This window comes from Chelonoidis abingdonii, chromosome 2 (genome assembly GCF_003597395.2).
Source record: "Chelonoidis abingdonii isolate Lonesome George chromosome 2, CheloAbing_2.0, whole genome shotgun sequence".
Taxonomy (NCBI): domain Eukaryota; kingdom Metazoa; phylum Chordata; order Testudines; family Testudinidae; genus Chelonoidis; species Chelonoidis abingdonii.
This window is the reverse complement of record NC_133770.1, coordinates 56,100,727-56,115,313: the sequence shown is the minus strand read 5'-3', so window position 1 is coordinate 56,115,313 and position 14,587 is coordinate 56,100,727. Positions and strand designations below refer to the sequence as shown.

The 14,587-nt window shown below is 41.8% G+C and overlaps 1 protein-coding gene across 1 annotated transcript in view; it reads left to right on the top strand.

Annotated features, from left to right (window-relative positions):
- THSD7A (thrombospondin type 1 domain containing 7A) overlaps positions 1-14,587 on the top strand; it is a 553,675-nt gene that overhangs the window by 174,218 nt on the left and 364,870 nt on the right. The window lies entirely within an intron of this gene.

Here is a 14,587-nt window from a genome sequence, read left to right as displayed (position 1 = left end):
ATTATTTCCTCTACTGTTACTAATGAGTTACGTGTCTGTTTTAAAGATTGCATAGTCATAACTATGCTCATGCTCAACTTTTCATTAAAAATTAATGTTTTTTGTTAATGCAGTGCATAAATCCTCAACACTAACAATCACTAGTTATCATTAACTAGTGATATATTAGCACATCTTAGCACTTGAATATAACCTACTTCCTATTTTAGTAAACATAAAACTTAAAATATTTATCTTGAAGTGATCAGGAGATGGGTCTTTTTTGTATAGTGCCAGGAACAAACTATCCATAAAGTACCATGATTCTTTCAGAAATGCTTTCTCATTAATAGGAAAATACTGTGAGTAGAGAAAATGAATATTAATCATTTGACTGAAAAACAAGTTTGATGAGACTGGGTCTTTTTCCTGGATGAAGAGTGCCCCTGGCCTTCTGCCACAGAGACAGATCAATTTACAGTTACACTGATATCCTGAATTTTTTAAGAGGCTGCATCTATCCAGCAGCTCAAGGAGGAGATTAAAGGGAAATTCATTTAAACTGGAAGACAAGATCTCCAATAATACTAAGAGAGAGATTTGAAAGGGGAGAAATCCTTTGATACTGAAAGATAGGTTATTACTGTTGTTATGCCATCAAACTCCTGAAGCATTATTTCTTTAATTGGTACATTGACAGATTGAGAAGATTAAAGCCAGAGGTTTTGTTCTTCTAATGGTTTTTTTTAAGTGCACAGAACACCTATCCAAAGGCATAAAACAAGTGCTTTGCTTTGTTGTTTGTTTGTTTGTTTTGCAAAACCACATTAGTAATTTCAGAGGTTTTCTACAAAGCAGATCATATTTGATTAAACTAATTGAAAGCAATCTGTAGAATATATTGTCTAGCATTTTATTTTCCCTCCCCTTAGTATGGCAGTCCTTTAATTTAATAGCTGGTATTTAAAGCAGTTTAAAAAATAGCAGATAGACTGAAGATAGCAACAACTGTATTTAACAATTTGGTGATATGATTTTGTAATCACAAAGGATAGTTAATTGCAATTAGATAAGGAATAACTCCATTTATTTTTGCATACAATGCATGTGCTTTACTATTGTTTCACTCAGGCGGCAGAGAGGAAATAATATTTTCTGACACAATTCTTTAAAAGCACATTCAAAAACAGCCTTAAAACCTCAAGAACTTTTGTTCTAGGCAAGTGTGTGACATATTGTGATCATAGTATCTCATGAAAAGTTTAAGTCTTGCGCTTATCTTTTGCCCCACTATAGTCTTCCCTTCAAATAACTACTTTGCACATATTCATGAACAGGGTAAAAGGTGGTAGCTTTATTTTTAATAATGTAACGCCAATAATCTAACACTAAAATAAAATGGGAAAATCACCACTTTGCCAATTCCAAGCAATATGCAGCAGGATTCAGTGGATAAGGCTGTAGCACTGAGAGTCAGAAGACCTGGATTGTATTCTCAGTTGGCTTCCTGTCTGATATTGCTCTTGACTCTTTTGTCTTTAGTTTCTCCTTGTATGAAAAAGGAAAAAAAAATGGGGATAGTGGTACACTCTGTAAAGTGCTTTGAGATCCGTAGATGAAAGGCTCTGCATATTTTTCTTCTTACCCAGGGGAACAGGTGGTTGACAGCCTGGTGAATCTTAGGGGCCTCCATGCAGAAAGAGAGTAAAATCTTTCAAGTTGTGTTGGTTTCCTTTCAGTCTGATTTGGCCCTGTCTTGTTGCTTTCAGAAGTGTAGCTATATCTCTGGAGATGTGAATAGCGATGACTTCTCTGGCTGAATTTAGGCCAGTTTTATTCTATAGAGCACTGAAGGCTCTCAGTGAAACTTCCTTGTGACATGTAAGAGGACCTTTGCTCCACATGACTAGTGTAGTCTAGTCAGGTGAGGAGGAATTGGGTTCACTGTTGGTTGAGATTGTCCAAACTCCCTGTGGGGGGAGTTGTGCCATTATCGGTTTAAAATCCCAGATCAGCAAAATATTTCCTGGTGCTGGCAGGGTTGCCAGTTATTGCCCCATTTCTAATCTTTTGTCCTTTGTGGAGGAGATTATTGAAAAACAATATGATAGCAATGCACATATGGAACATACTAGAATCCTCACATGCTTTTCAGTTGGTTTTTTTGACTTGAGCTTGGTAAGGACAGGCTGCCCACCTTTTCCTAGTAAATACATGGATCAGATAACTGTGCTGATTCTGCTACATCTATGAGCAGGTTTTGATACCAATGGCCACGATGCTTTCTGAACACAGTGAGGTAGATCGTATTCCTCTGGAGTGGTGCTATTATTTCTTCTTGGAGAGGTCTCAGATGGTGGGAAATAGCAGCTGCCCTTCTGTCCTAAGGGATCTCTAGTATGAGGTGCTGTAAAGATTTGTTTCAATACCCCTCCTATTAAAACGGAATGCATTACCATTTGAAGAGATAATAAAACTAATATGGACAGTGGTGACTTCAAAGAGCTTGCTTTCAGCAGATCCAGATGGTCTGTGCCTTAGCTTTCCCAGTGCCTGACTCAGATTGAAATGTGGATGAAAGCAAGCTGCCTGGATCTTAATTGGATAAGACAACAATGAAACTAGTGGATAGGAAGCCTCCTGGGGTCTCTTCCAACCGTAATCTTCTATGATTCTATGATCTGGAGTGTATTGTTGGTGGAGATTTTGATGTCCATTATTGGGAGTGGTTTGTCCACTCTGCATCCAACAAGTTTGCTATTTTGGGGAGCTTTGCACTCCTGAAGATTCATTTGGCATCAGCAGCTAAAGATGCTTTTTATCACTTATTTATTTGAACAGTTGAGACTTTGTCTCTGTCTGATCCAACCTTTTGTGGCTTCTAGATTGATTTATTGGAATGTGCCCTACATACCTTGAAGACCATGCAAAAGGTACAGTTCTTGAGGAATGTGGCAGTCTGCCTGTTAGCTAGTATTAGCTGAGACAACATATTGCACTAGTTTCTCAGTAGCTGCACTGGCTTTCTATTCTTTTTCAATAGTAGTTCAAGGTATTCATGGCCTATAAACCCCAAATGGGACCTGGTTATTTGAGAGATTGGCTCTTCCTCTGTGCACCATCACAACAAATGAGGCCTGTTGAGTGCTCAGATTAAGAGTTCTTTGATTTAATTGTCTGTGGGCTGCTGTCAGTGCTCTCAATAGTCAATTTTAACTTTCTGCTTGTGAAACATTGTCTGAGTTTTACCTTCAGGGCACAGTGAAAATTTTCATTTTCTGTTTCAGGCTTTTACAAGATACAGGGCAGATGGGTTTGTGGATGTTGGGTTTGCCATTTTATATATAAATATTATTTTTAAAAGGGCTCTGTAATAGAACCTGTATATTTAATGCAGTTATTAAAGATTTGGAGAAACAAGGGGATAGCAAAGTCTGTTGATGAATAAAGATGGACTCGAATTTTCAGGTTCGAATTCAGCTCTAACCTTGTCCAAAGTTGTGGGATATTCAGACCTGGGGTTTTGGTTTGTCCTATTCTGAGATGGGGACTGGATGATGAATGTGGAGTGAAATCCAAATTGGCATAAAATTCAGGAATGTTCAGCTACCTAAGACATGAAGTTGTTTCATTTAGTAGCAGTTATGCAAGATTGTCTGTCTGGATTTTCCAATAAACGCGCTGGATAACTTAATGAAAAAGTGAAAATCACAGGTAGTAATGTATATTGGAAAAATATAGTCAACCTGACCCGGGCATGGTGATGAGCTTTGAATGATTGGGGAATAGGATCCGTGGAGAACTTAGCCCTTTGAAGTAGCTGTGAAGATGACTGTTCACTGAAAGATATAGCTGAAATTGAAAGGACCAGAGAAAAGGTAACAAAGATGTTTACTCCCCTGGTGGAACATTATATGAGATAAAGGAGTGTAAAACCTAGGATTCTAAAGGAAAGTAGAAGAGGTACACAAAATTAAGAAGGGTATAGTGAAAAATAATTAACTTCTCCATTTTCTCTGAATATTTCCATAACCAATTGTTTTCATATTTGTAGCTATGCAGACTAAGGATAATCAAATTCTATGCTTCAGAGTGTAAATAGGTTGTCTGGAGGATGAGGAAATTTTTTTTGCATCCATTGGGCAATTGGTTAGGTGCATTATGGAGGATATTCATTTTCTTCTGAAACATCTGATGATAGCTGCTGCCACATATTGGACTTTATAGGTACCAGTGGACCATAATGGTTTTGTTCAGATGTCAAAATTCATCGCCATTATAACAGTCTTGTCTGTGAAGATATTCTTGAGAAGTCCTCTTAAGTGTTAACATGCATTTTATACTCCTATTCCAGCTGCAACAATGTTAACCCCATTCTTTTTCACAGATATATAACTAGCCATTGTATTAAAGCTATTAGTCAGTAAAAGCTGCTTCCAAAAATGCTTGTGGAGTGTGAAACTCTAGTAATTGCTATCTTCCTTGGACAGGCTGGGTAGGGTGGGATGTGAGTGTTTTTATGCTTCTTGTTTGTTTTTGGGATGTTTTTGCATTTGAAGTATATTCTTTACTGTGTTCAGAAACCAGCGTTGCAGTGCTGAACAATATGTTCTGTGTGCTCTCTTCTCCTCTAAAGTGCTTTAGATACGGTGGTTGTTTTCATCCTGGAGGTAGTTGCCATGTCAATATAGCATCCAGTCTTCTGTCCCTCAGAAGCTATAGCACATCAGGTCATAGAACTCTTTCAGATCATTGAAGTTAATTAGAGTCATAAATGACCGCGTCGGTGACCGAATGGGAAGTTTGCTGTTGGGAAAACATGGAGTGCTTCAGGATGCGGTGTTGCACCCATTACTATGTGTCTTTTCTGAACTGTGCTCTAACAAAATACTAACAAACTGGAGATTCTGGAGAAGTTGCAAAATTGAGACCCTGATGCTTTGTGTTTCAGAGTCCTAAGACAATTTTTAAAAGATCAGGGATATTAATCCTTGTGCCTTGGCCAAATTCCAATTTAATAAATTAGGTGGTGTTTAAGGTATATAACTGGATTCTCTTTACAGTGTTGATGTTACATATAAATAGCCACTTCATTCCACTGCAGAGAAGGTTATATTTTGCAGGGTTGAAAGTAATCCTTCAGTACTGGGCTAAATTCTGCCCTCAGCAAGCCTAATGTGGGTTTCACAGAGGACAGCATTTATCTGATTAGTCTTTAAGGCAATTTGCAATACTTCTAAATTAATGTTTCTCTGTTAAGTTTATATGGTCAGAATAACACATTTTAGTCTAAGACTCCATTGTCTTTGTATGCCGTGTAGTGAACCAAATGTGAAAACTGCTGATTCCCCAATAAGGATTGCTACATAGTAATCACCAATTCAGTCCCTTTTGTCTGGAACTGTCATCTTATAACAATACATTAATGCACACCATACTCATATACAATTGAATGAGTATAGGCATTTCCTGCCAACATGAGAATTCTCCTTCAGTCTTTTCTACCTTGCGCTTCATTAGTTTTCGTTGGTCAGCTGACACTATGAACTGTGATGAGCTGTCAGTACCAAGTCAGATGCCTGTCTACGAGTTGCTGGTATAATTACTGAAGAGAAGCACGAAGATCAGTGAGGTTTGATCACATTGTAAAATAGCTTCTGACAATTTGAAGCAGTGAATATGCACTTGATGTAGGGGAGTCACTGAATTGGACTGGGATTTCTGGAAGAAAATAAGTCATAACTAAGCCAAGGCACTGTCTGTGTAGGTTTTTATTTTTATTTTTTAATCTCTGTTAAAAGACTATGTATCAGAATCTCTGTTGGTGAAAACCAGCATAGCTCCACTGAATATAATCAAGCTATGCCAATTTACATTACCTGAGGTTCTGGCCTTCTATGCAGTAATTTCAGTTGGATTTACTTCTAACACTTCATTTAAAAGATCCGTGACTTGCCATACAGACTTTCTAACAGGCATACAGCAGCTCAGAAATTAAAGCAGGATTTTTCTGTCAGCATTCTGAAGCTAAAAATACTGCTCTCGAAATTATTAGGTTTCAAATGTACTATAAAACTACGTTTTAGTCACAGGTATTTTTAGTAAAAGTCACAGGCAGTAAACAAAAATTCACAGCCCGTGACTTGTCCATGACTTGTACTATCAGGGCCGGCTTTAGGAAGTGTGGGGCCCAATTTGAACATTTTCAGCGGGGCCCTGGCAGGGATGACTTAAAAAAAAAAAGTGGAAAAAAAAGCCTTTCATTTCTTTCATGTATTACTTACTTTCCATAACTATATGAATAATAAAATTATATATTATATACATTGCATCATATATGCTGTTGATTGGCTATTAATGACCGCCATTTCACATGATGTCATGGGTCCCCGCCACTCCCTGGGGGTGTGCACATGTGTTGGTCCCAGCTGCTCCCTGCCCCCCCTATTGAAGCAGGTGTGCAGGGTTACTGCCCTGGAAACTGCAGGGCCAAGTGGACATGGGGCTGACTGGAGGTAGGGTCTGGCTGCAGGCAGGGCAAGGGTGTGGGGCTGGTTGAAGACAGGGGGTGTGGGGCGGGCTGGCTTCAGGCAAGGGCCGCAAGGGGGTGCAGCAGGGTTTGCAGGGCTGGAGACAGAGGAGTGCGGGACTGGCTGGCTTCAGCAGTGGGGTGCAGCAGGGTGACTGGGGCAGGCAGGGGTGCGGGGTGGGCAGGGTGTGCAGGGCTGGTGCGAGGCAGCAGTGGTGTGGGGCTGGCTGACTTTGGTCAGGGCTGCAGGGGTGTGTGGCAGGGGTTGGCTGGAGACAGGACAGGGGGTTTGGCAGGGACTGGCTGTGGGCACAGGGTGCAGAACTGGCTGCAGGCAGGGGGGACTGGACTGGGGTGGGCAGGTCAGGTGGTGCAGCAGAGGCAGCTGGAACCTCAGCCCTTTAAGTAGCCCCCAAACCCCCTTCTACCCCACCCTGGACCTTTCAAATAGCCAGGGGAGTGTTGGGGAATGCATGGGGGAGGCGGGGCTCCGGCGGCTATTTAAAGGACCGGGGTGGCAGAGGCAGCTGGAGCCCTGGACCCTTTAAATAGCCCCCGGAGCCCCTCACTGCCCCAGGGCTCTGGGGGCTATTTAAAGGGCCCAGAGCTCCAGCCGCGGTCGCGGGGCTTGCCGCGCTCCGGCCGGAGCTCCAGATGGGAGAGCGGCAAAGCCCCGCCGCCCCGCTCTCCCGGCCGGAGCGCAGCAAGCCCCGCCACCCGGCTCTCCTGGCTGGACCCCCGGCCAGAGTGCAGCAAGCCCCGCCACTCCGGCTGGAGCTCTAGCTGGGAGAGCGGGGCCGTGCTGCGCTCCCGCCGGCGCTTCGCTCAAAGGAGCGGGACCATAGAAGACCCTGGAGCAGACCGCAGCCAGGGACCGGGGTAAGTATTAAAAAAAAAAAAAAAATTAAAAAGGTGCCTAAGGTGCGGAGCCCGATTCCCCGGAATCGGCCTAAAGCTGGCCCTGTGTACTATATACCCCTAAAGAAAAGTTGGGTGCTCTGGGGGAAGGGCGGGCAGCAGCACGTGGCCCAGGAGCCTTGCTGCTGCAAGGGGAGGGGGGGTTTGGCAGGGTTGGCAGGCTCCCTGCCCGGCTCCCTACAGCTCCCTGAAAATGGCAACATGAATCTTGTCTCCTGAGCACTGTCTCTGCAGCTCCCATTGGCCGGGAACCATGGCCAATGGGAACTGTGGGGGCAGTGCCTGTGGACAGAGGAGGTGTTCAGAGTTGCCTGGCTGTGCCTCTGCCTAGGAGATGAAGGACATGTCACTGCTTCTGGGGAGCCCCCCGAGGTAAGCGCCACCCAGAGCCCTCATCCTCTCCTGTGCCCCAACCCTCTGCTGCAGCCCTGAGCCCCCTCCCACACCCAAACTCCTACTGCTGGGGGTAGGCATGGTGGCCTGAGTCTGCCCCAGAAGCAGCTGGTGTGGCTGGCCCAGGGGCTGCCCCAGCTGCTTAGCCTCAGTCCTACCTCTTGCTGGCTTCTACCCCTCCCCTGAGTGACAGGGCAGGGCAGAATGGGGCAGGCTGGAGCTGGGTTGCTCATTGCTGCTGGTGCTAGGAAGTGTGTCCTCATTTGGGGAAAAGGGGTTTTAGTTTACTGTTAAGGGTTTTTTAATTCATTTTTTAAAAAACTCATACAAGTGTTCTAGTTCTGCTGAGCCTTGGTTATCTAATTCCAGGATGTCTTTTTCAAATATGAGATCTGACATAACATTCTCTTGAAGTGTAACAATACTGACAATGGAGTGTTGACCTTGGCAGCATCCTGCAGCAGAGAGTGAGGTTCTAGCCACTGTTGTAGCCTTTCTTCTTCATTTTTTTTTTAATGTAGAAGGAGGCAAGATGAAATCTGTTGGTATCATATTTGTCTACAGGCACCTGAGCTGTGATTATATATATATATATACAGTGAGACTTCTGTATAGATTACAGCTGTGGTATGAGTTAGTCATTTGTAATAAGAAGAAAGAATAGAGTAAAAGTATTCTAAAGGAAACACTTTGCAAAATACCAAAGCAGGTATCATCAGGGAAACTTTTGGCTTTTTCTTCCACCCCCTCATTTGAAGGCAGTGTTTTATACATCAAGAGCAAGTTCTAAAAGAGCCAAGGACTAGGATTTTCTGTTCTCAAGAACAGCATTTACCAAGGCTATATTACCCACTGCCTCCATAGGTCTCATTTTCTGTTCTCTTCGGCTACTGACATTCTTTAACTATGCTCTTTCTCCTTGTGAGTTTCTTTATAAAACATTCCCTCTTACAATTACTCATTGAGGACATAATGAACAATTGCCAGGAGCCTTAGGACTGTGCCTACTGGAAAAGAGCAGCAGCTAAATCTGTGCTGTCTGAATAGGGCAGTCTGATCTGGGCAGTCGCATGAGCCTTCTTTGTCGGCTACCTGGCTATATCAAGATCATAGAAGATTAGGGTTAGAAGAGACCTCAGAAGGTCCTCTAGTTCAACCCCCTGTTCAAAGCAGGACCAACACCAGCTAAATCATCCCAGCCAGGGCTTTGTCAATCCGAGCCTTAAAAAACCTCTAAGGATGGAGATTCCACCAATTCCTTAGGTAACCCATTCCAGTGCTCCACCACCCTCCTAGTGAAATAATGTTTCCTAATATCCAACCTAGACATCCCCTACTGCCACTTGAGACCATTGCTCCTTGTTCTGTTGTCTTCCACCACTGAGAACAGCCCAGCTCCATCCTCTTTGGAGCCCCTCCCCCCCAGGTAGTTGAAGCCTGGTATCAAATCCCCCCCTCACTCTTCTTCTCTTCTGCAGACTAAACAAGCCCAGTTCCCTTAATCTCTCCTCGTAAGTCACGTTCCCGAGCCCCCTGATAATTTTTGTTGCCCTCTGCTGGACTCTGTCCAGTTTGTCCACATCCTTTCTGTAGTTGGGGGCTCAAAACTGGATGCAGTGCTCCAGATGTGGCCTCACCAGTGCTGAATAGAGGGGATTAATCACTTCCCTCAATCTGCTGGCAATGTTCCTACTAATGCAGCCCAGTATGCTGTTAGCCTTCTTGGCAACAAGCGCACACTGCTGACTCATATTCAGTTTCTCATCCACTGTAATCCCCACGTCCTTTTCTACAGAACTGCTGCTTAGCCAGTCGGTCCCCAGCCTGTAGCAGTACATGGGATTCTTCTGTCCTAAGTTCAGGACTCTTCACTTCTCCTTGTTGAACCTCATCAGATTTCGTTTGGACCAATCCTCTAATTTGTCTAGGTCCCTCTGTATCCTATCCCTACCCTCCAGCATATCTACCTCTCCCCCCGCCCAGCTTAGTGTCATCTGCGAACTTGCTGGGGGTGCAATCCATCCCATCATCCAGATCATTGATAAAGATGTTGAACAAAACCATCCCCAGTACCGACCCCTGTCAACATCAAGATCTGTCAAAATCAGTGGACCAAAGACTAGGGCCCTTTACCACAATGTGACTAGAATATGTATAATGTAAAAGAAAGCATAGAGTCAAATACAGTTTGATTCATTTATGATTTTCCACAGAGATTCTATAATAAAGAAATTCCAGACTTGAACAATAGGAGTATAGCAGTAGGAATATACTGTGGACCTCCTGACCAGAATGGTGATGGTGATTGTGAAATGTTCAGGAAGATTAGAGAGGTTACAAATACAGACAACCCAATAATAATAGGGTATTTCAGCTATCCCATGTTGACGTATTATTTGTCACCTCGGAATGGAATGCTGAGATTAAACTTCTAGATACAAGTCATGACTGCTTCTTGAATCATCTAGTCCTGGAATCCGCAAGTGAAAAGTCAGTTCCTAATTTCATCCTAAGGGGTGCATAGGATCTGGTCCAAGAGGTAAATAGAGCTCACACACTCAGTAATAGCAGCCATAATGTAATTAAATTTAACATCCTTGTAGGAAGGAAAATACCAAAGAAACCCACAACAGTAGCATTTAACTTCAAAAAGGGGAACTGCACAAAAAAGAGGAAGCTTGTTAGATAGAAATTAAAAGGAACCAATGAAATGCTTGCAAGCTGCATGGAAACTTGCAGTGCACATGTATCCTTTCTTTCAACAGTGGCCGGTGTCAGATGCTTCAGACAGAATGAACGGAACAGGGCAATTAGTGAGTGATCTATCCTCTGTTGTCCTGTCCCAGCTTCTGGCACTCAGAGGCTTAGGGATATCATCCCTAACCATCTTGGCTAATAGCCATTGAAGGACATAGCCTCCATGAATTTATCTAATTCTTTTAAAACCAGTATAGTATTGACCTTCACAGCACCCTATGGTAACAAGTTACGTAGGTTGACTGCCCTGTGTAAAGAATTACTTCCTTATGTTTGCTTTAAACAGCTACCTACTAATTTCTTTGGATGATTCCCAGTTCTTGTGTGATGAATAGGGAAGTGTTATTTACCCCTTCCCACTTTCTCCACAGCACTCTTGATATTATAGATCAGAGGTGGCCAAACTTACTGACCCTCCAAGCCACATTCAATAATCTTCAGAAGTTCGAGAGCCATGAGTGCCTGCTGGGGCTTGGCGTTTCTGCCCTGCAGTGGGGTCATAGGGGTCTTGGGAATCAGAACTTCAGCAGGAGTGGGGCAGAAGCCCCAAGATCCACCATGCTGCTGCAGGGCCAAAGCCCAGAGCTCCCCCCCAAAGTTTGGTAGGCAGAGAACAAGGGAATATAGGGGACTGTGTGAGCCACACTTTAACTTTAAAAGAGCCAAAAGTGGCTCACAAGCTGCCGTTTGGCCACCTGGTTAGTCATCTCTTTTCTTAGATGAACAGTCCTGTTCTTTTTAATTTCTCCTCATATGGAAGCTGTTCCATACCCCTAGTCCTTTTTGTAGCCCTTCTTTCTACCTTTTCCATTTATAAGATGGATTTTTTTTAAATAGGGCAACCAAGACTGCATGCACTATTCAAGATGTGGGTGTATCACAGAGGTACATAGTAGCATTATATTTTCTGTCCTATTATCTATCCCTCTCCTAATGGTTCCTTATGTTGTTAGCTTTTTTGCCTGCTGGTGCACATTGAGCAGATATTTTCACAGAACTATCTAGAATGACTTCAAGATCTCTTTCTTGAATGGTAATAGCTAATTTATATGCCATCATTTTGTGTATATGGTATTATGTTTTCCAGTGTGCATTATTTTGAATTTATCAATATTGAATTTCATGTACCATTTAGTTGCCCAATCACCCAGTTTGGTTAGTTGCCCAATCACTCTTCTGTAACTTCGCAGTCAACTTTGGATGTAGCTATCTTAAATAATTTTGTATCATCTGCAAATTATGCCACCTCACTATTTACCCCTTTTTCCAGATCATTTATGAATATGTTGAAGAGCACTGGTCCTGGTACAGATCTTTGGGGACTATTTACCTCTTTCCATTGTGAAAACTGACCATTAATTCCTAAACTTTGTCTCCTATCTTTTAACCAGTTATTGATCCATGAGGGGACTTTCATTTTTATGCCTGACTGCTTACTTTGCTTAAAAGCCTTTGATGTGGGATCTTGGGCTAGATGGGCCATCGGTCTGACCCAATGTGGCCATTCTTACTGAGGAAATGTATTTATGTTCAGCACTGGGCTAAAAAAATCAGAAACAAAAATTGTTCAGGTTGAACGATAATATAATGATCAGTGCAGACAGCACCTCTACTGACAGATGATGTGTCGTCATCTTAGTGTTAAGTTATTGTCTCGTATGTTATGTTGTATTTGGACTGGGGGTTTTAGCAGAAAGTTCAGTCCTGCCTGTGTGTGCTGGAGTTGGTACGTGCTGTGTTCCAGGAAATCTGTAAGTAATTCTATAAGTGTGTATTACAAAACTTTTTGAAATCACATTTTAAGTGGAATAATTTAGTTTCAAAGCAAAATGTCAAAACAAATTTGATTCAAAATAACATGTGAAAGCAAAGAGTTTTGACTTCTTTAAAAAAAAAAAAAGTCCTAATTTGTATTGAGGTAAAACAATTTGAATTTCACCCAAATTTGTGAACAGTTTCAGTTGCACCAAAACTGCAGTTTGTTGCTTTTCAATTTCATTGAGGTATTCTCTTGATCCTACAACTGAAACACCAAACAAAAAGACACAATTACTGTATCTCCATTTTATTTGAAAACAATATCTCAATGTAAGCGACTTTGTTAGTTACACTAGGGAAGAGTTTGACCTGTTAGATCTAATTTGGGAACATTTTCAAAATATATTATACAAACTGAAATAAGAAATGAAAATGGCTTTATTTTATTCTGTATTAAACTAATCAGCTGATCATGTACATCCCTGGAAAATGTTTTTTCATGACAGAGTTCATTGAGGTTTTATATCAAAACATTAAGCAGTTTGCCTTGAAAGTGTAAGAAAGCTTCACATTTTACCTTGATAGTACCTGTATTTCTCCAAGAGTTTCTGTGGTAAAAATTATTTTAACACAACATAGCAATAAAATAGATCTAAAAGTGAATGTCAATCTTATATTAGGAGATTATTTTGTCAGAAACAGATAATTAAATGTAATAAAATACAGCTACAAGGAGAATGCAGTCATCTTAAATTCATATTTTGTAATAATTTTGCTATTCTGAATTTTAAAAAAAATACTAAGCAACTGGAATTTCACATCCTGAACTGTGACCCAAAATACAAAGAAGCACAAAAATTCAAAAAGATATATTCTGCCATAGTGCTGTAAAATATAGTATAATGCGTGGGTAAAGCTAGGCCTGGAGTTTCAGTGGGCTCTGCAGCTGAGGATTTTTGCACTATCGCAGATTTCCACTGAAGTCATTGTGACTCTGTGTGGGTATGTGGGTCTGTCGTAAGTAGATAGGTAAGGGTTAATTTTCTTTTACCTGCAAAGGGTGAACAAAGGGGGAACCAAACACCTGACCAGAGGACCAATCAGAGACTGGAGTTCGCACAAGCCCAAACGGGCAACTTTTTTTTTAAAGTCTGGAGGGAACGGAAACTCGGGGTCTTTTGTTTCCTCGCTGTGAGATAAACAAGCTTTTCTTCTTAACTCATCTCTTTCAGATATTTACTACTATATGAAGAATGTGAGTATACTAAATGAACCAAATAAGTTCGGCCTGATGATGTGCTTTGATTTGTATTACATGGGTGTCTGATTTGCTGACTCGAATGTGAATTGGGCTATCCTTTTGAGTATCGAGACTGTTTATTCATCTTTTCTTAGTAAGCAAGAGCCCTGACTGATTGATCTCTAATGCCAGTATCTTTGTTTGTATCTTCTTTTTTTATATAAGTTTTCTTTTATAAAACTTGGGGATATTTCTTCTTCCATAGTGAGGCACAGAGAGAGAGAATCACAGCTCTGTTCCTTCGTGCTTAAGGCTGTTCCTTTGGAGAGACGGAGACAAAGCTTAGTCTTGGTATTGTAATGTAAAGAGATTGCATCAATCCCCTCAGCTTGCTCAGAGCGGGAACAAACGGAGAGAGAGGTAGAAGGGGGGGAGATCATTCCTTTGCCGGTAGACTCATACTTCTGAGTCTTGGGGGGGTCCCCCAGGGAAAGGTTGGGGTGACTTGGGGTGACCAGGAACCCTAAAAATCCTGGTTGGTGGCAGCGATATCAGATCTAAGCTGGGTATAAGCTTGGGGGAGGTTTACAGTAAGCACCCAGATTTTGTACGCACAGGTCCAGATCTGGGACAGACGTTTACCACAGGGTCCACAATTGCAAATCCTGTAGCAGGATCAGAACTCTAGTTATCATTTATATGTAAAAAGAGGATAGTCTTGATTAGTGAATAATAAAATAATATAGGTATAAGACATGCCCAATCAATCTGAAATGTGTTGGGTGTTCTACAAGTACTGTAGAACACTTTTGGTTTTTTTATGGCTAACTCTTTCACGTTAGTCTTGCATTCATAAGGGATTAAGTGTTTAAATAAACAGCACTGTAGGTGTGATATGCTTGAATTCCTTTACGTTTATGCGGAACTTTGCTCTCCATAACGTGGTCTGAGCATGGAACAAAAACATATAGTATGGCATAAAGTGAGACAAAAGAACAACCCCTGAACATTTT